The sequence below is a fragment of the Centruroides vittatus genome, unplaced genomic scaffold (assembly GCF_030686945.1).
Source record: "Centruroides vittatus isolate TY-2023 unplaced genomic scaffold, ASM3068694v2 contig_680, whole genome shotgun sequence".
NCBI classification, from domain to species: Eukaryota; Metazoa; Arthropoda; class Arachnida; order Scorpiones; family Buthidae; genus Centruroides; species Centruroides vittatus.
The window spans coordinates 4,542,145-4,547,075 of record NW_027122427.1 but is presented as its reverse complement, the minus strand read 5'-3'; the positions used below and the strand labels follow the sequence as shown (position 1 = coordinate 4,547,075).

General features: G+C 30.8%; 1 long non-coding RNA gene across 1 annotated transcript; it reads left to right on the top strand.

Moving 5' to 3' along the window:
• Positions 1-707: 707 nt before the first annotated feature.
• On the top strand, positions 708-1,063 carry LOC136980131 (uncharacterized). Its single transcript, XR_010881499.1, has 3 exons — positions 708-777; positions 853-942; positions 1,008-1,063. It is a non-coding gene; the product is annotated as an uncharacterized lncRNA (long non-coding RNA).
• The last annotated feature ends 3,868 nt before the right edge of the window (positions 1,064-4,931 follow it).

The window sequence follows — 4,931 nt, the reverse complement described above, 5'->3', positions numbered from 1 at the left end:
ACGCACTCACTTTCAGTATTGTAATGAGAGTAAAATTAACCCCGTATATTAAATTGACGAAACCAGAATATTTCTGTCGGAAAAAAGTTTACGGGGTGATTACCTACACTAGAATGATCGCTTCTGTTACTGTTGTAAGTTTAACTATTTGTGGCCAAGCGATAAACATTTTTTATGTTTATCCTGCTATAGAGAATAGAAAAACTTTCGAGCGCGAAGCGCTTTTTTGCAGCGTGGAAATTGGCATTTACCTTACTTTAATTGTGGGTGGAGTATTGTATCTAGTTTCTTTTATTTTCTTGTTTCTAATCGTATTACTGACGATATTCCAGAAGCTATCGGAAGATCTGCAATTACTAAAAATGAATCATCCGAATTTGGAAACGGAATTAGAAAAAATTATGACACAACACAATGAAGTTTGGAACTACGTAAAACAATTCAATGGCCCATTCAATTCCGTATTGACAATTTTGTACGGTGCTCTATTAACGGAAACCAGTCTGCTTTATTATATATTGATTTTTTCGAAAAATGGAATTTGCATTGAGAGTTTTTATTTGCATACTTTGTGCTGTAGTGTCAGTTATTTGTGTTTTAGTAGGATTTTTAGCATCCGCTTTTACATCCACTGTAATTTTTGTATTGAATTAAATGCACTATTTTATGTTTCACTTTATTGTAATATGATTTTTTTTTTTCTTTTAGATGTAAACATCGTTTCTGGACATTCGAAGATTCGCTCAATGCGATTTGAAATTGGAACAGAAATTAAAAGTAAAGCTTCTGTTATAAAATAGAATTAACGATACTTTTTAATTTGCATAAAATAATTTTATGAATTTTGTACAGATTGTGAATTTTATGAAAAGATTTGGGAAGGCATCTTTATGTTTATCTATGAACGGTTTTTTCGATATCACAAGGAAGTTTCCAGTCAAGGTATGCGAGTCAATTAACTCTTTCAATATATTAATGTATTATATATATAAAGTTTGAATTTGCAGATGTGTAGCGCTCTGAATTCTGTGTATTCGAGTCTGTTAAGATTCAGGACCGTTTCTAAGAAGTAAACTGTTCTTACTGATATTTGAACTGAAAAATCTATTGTCTTGAATATCATTTTCTCTGATAAAAACTGAATTAGTTTATAAGATTTAAGATTATGCCTAATTTAGGAAAATCATCAACACTTACGTAGATTTCGTGTATTATGATAATTTGCACAGTTGAAAACACAAATAAATATACTTTTACAAATGTTTTATGTGTATTCTACGTATTGCATAAATATATTTAAATGTTGTATCGATTTTAATATTATATTGATAAATAAAATTTGAATATTGCATGTTGGGTTTGAAAAGTAATTGAATACGAATCTCTTTAAAGTAGTAGAGATTTATAAATGCAGTGAAATCCACTTAACGTGATCGCTTTGTGAATGGTAATAAAATGTTAATAAGAGCATTAATTAGACCAGCGGTAGGTCTGCGTTAATATTTTTTGAGACTCGTTTCGCACAAAATATTAATAAATATATCAATTTCTTACCTTACGGACGTATACAGCGTAAATTATATCGTTATTTTACAATTTATGTATGCGAACAGTTTGTTCCGCAACCAATTTAGTATAAAATAAAACTAGAAATCGGTTAACAGACTCACATCAATACTAATTTAAAGCTAGCAATAGTTAATGTGTTAATTTATAATCATATAGCCTATGAATAAATAATTGCGATTTACCTTCATTTTTTCGTTTTTCTCTTTTATGCGACCCGCGCGAGTTGAAAAGTTTTAAATGTGGCCCTTACATAGAAAGACGTTGCCCTGAATTAGGCATTCATTCATTTCATTTTATTTTTATTAATCTATTCGATTCCGCATTAGCACTATCGAACATCCGAACACGCTTATTACAACTGTGCATACATATCATTATTACGTTGATAATCCCGAAAATGAAAATGTCAGGGGCGAATCCTGACCAAAATTCTTGGGCACGCTGAAAGTTATAAAAATAATAGGCCTGTCTCTAGCAGTAAACAATAGGCAAAAACGTTATTTGATGTGAATAAAAAAGTATGGACTATTATAAAGCCCATTATATCTACATATGAAATATATTATAACGAAAAGTTAAAGATTTTATGAGAATATTTAAAATTTATTTTGTATACTAGTACTTTCTATATATTAACAGGACTTATTATACTGGAAAATATGGATGCAATAATAATGTTCTTTATATAGTTCACCACAGGTGAACTAAATAAAAAACATTATTTTTGATATGTAGGACTAAGTACCTGCATCCATATTTTCCAGTATAATAAGTCCTGTTAATATATAGAAAGTACTAGTATACAAAATAAATTTTAAATTAAGTTAAAAAAGGACACAAAGGCATAATAATTTATGAAAATAATTCAATTTTTGTGGGCCCAGGTTTGGAGCATTCCAGAATGGTTGGAGAACAGGTCTTCCTTTTCCGAGTCTGGGACATAATAAACTGCACTTATCTAGAAAATAAAAAATAAACAATTTAATCAATTGTTTACAGATCAGATAGTCTCCCCTCGTCTGTCTATTTATTTGTCCACCAGTCTTCTCAGAATCTCGAGAACGGAGTTGAAGAGATGAAGGTGGAGACCAGATATGGAAATTTTAAGAGCAGGAGGCCATGGTTAATTTCATTTAAAATTTCATAATTTTATATATTTTGTTAATAAAACTATGTAAAAAGTATTTAAAAGTGCTTTCTAATACATGCTATTTTATTAGATTAGTTTATTTCAATCATTTAGGACACGATTGGAGTTATCCTAAACTTTATCCTAACTGGTGTCAGCATCCTGACGGGACAAAGATCAAGGAGACCTTTGGCCATCTCGTTACAAAAAACCATCTACAGACCACTGCCAGCCTTTAGCCGATTAAGTGGCATTTAGGGATCATCCCCTGTGCTTCCCGGCTTCTCACATTGTTCACGCAAATAAAACACTAGTACGCAGGTTTAACGCGGCTCTTATAAACACAGGGATGCTCATGCTCAACCAAATGGTAACCGACAAGAATATTTTTCGCCTGAACTTTATCTTGCAGATGGCAGCAGAACCACGATGAGAAAAGAGAAAAACCGATAAGGCATCGGTAGCCAAAAGTAAACGGGAACGTCTCATAACTTTCAAAGAAGAGGCACCCTCGTCATCAGTCGCAGCGGGCATACGTGCCAAAAGTAACAGAAGTAAAGATACATGTTAGCAACGACAAAAGTTTGAGGAATTTTTATCAAAAATGTCAAAATACGTGTTCTGCAAGGATTGTGTGCATAAATAAGCTTCGAAGAAAACCTTTCACGTTCTTTCATTTTTATGTGTTTATTTTGATATTTAATAATTTTTTAATTTGATTACATAAATGCGTAGGAATAAAGAAGAATGCTTCAGAAGAATGTCTTTGCTTCTTGGGCAATAAAACTTAGAAATATTACCCAGATAAATGTCACATTTATTAATTAAGATCATATCTAACTGTTTTTTCGTTCAATACATTTGGCAGCAATTCAGATTTTTCGGGGACTCATCTGTTAATAATAATAATATCAACAAATACAACAAAATTAACTTTTTATATAGAATACAAAATATCCATGAACAAAAGATTTCACTTTGGTTAGTAGAATTTATTGTTAAAAAATAAAAATACAAAAAAATAAATTTAACAGAAAGTAAAAAATGTTCTAATAAAATCTGACACTATTTACTAATTGATCGTAACTATTCATCACTGTCTGTACAGATACTTTCAAATTCAATTGCAACCAGATCTAACGTGGTGACATTTCGGGACATGCAAAGTCAGGAAATAATTTCCTTATCAAGTAATACCAAAATTCACTTATGATATTTTTGGCGGTTTAAATTTTAAAAAAAGTCCTCTGCATAAGCACACACGTTGCAGCCATATTCTGGGTAGAAACATGGCCATAATTCTTAAAAACATTCTTGTCGAGATGATAGCTATCACGTTGCCGCAACGCGGCATTTTATATGAAGTTGTTTTATGAAAACAACGACAAAGTTGCAACTGCACTTTGCTATTGCGAAAATTTAGAATTGAAACTATTATTGATTCCACAAGTTCTCCAGAGTAAACTCACACGATCCTAGGAAACTGGACGTCCAAGATTACAGGTTTTACACTTTCAGAATGGAATCACGTTGAATAGTATTCCCTACGAGGCTATATGAACCATTCACAAGCCAAATCGATTAACTCCACATTTTGAATTTTTTTTTTTTTTTAATTTTAGGGTCAAAGCACTTGATATACTCGTAACATTTTACATTCGTAACAAGCTTTTCAAATAATAAGGATCAATACCACTTAATGACAAAATTTTATTGACCATCGAAAAAATGTATTATTTATTTCAGAAGCCAATCTAATTAACTCAATACTAAAGTAAATCCGCCAGCGAACACTATAGCTTTGCGATCGCAGTGTGCGTTGACCAATGACTTGTAGATAACGATAAAATATTTAATATTATCTCATTACAAAAAGTAAGCAGGCGAAGTATGTTACTGCCGCAAAAGAAGTGCTTATGGATTTTTAGAAAAAGAAAAGTTATACCGTTATATCAAGATAGATGAAACTAAAAATAATATTTTTCATTCCTCCTATTAAACATGATTTTTATAAAAATTTAAGAACAAATTGATATGATGGGACCTCAAATATAGCTGACATCATTAGGTTGCTGAATAATCAATTTAAACAAATAATAATATTAACAGAAATTGTAACAGAACAGTTATTATTTATTTAGGCGGAAAATATTTAATAAAAAATATAAGATAATGAAGTTTCTCTATAATAATAAAAAAAGATGTAAAAACTAAATTTGATGTTACTACGTTT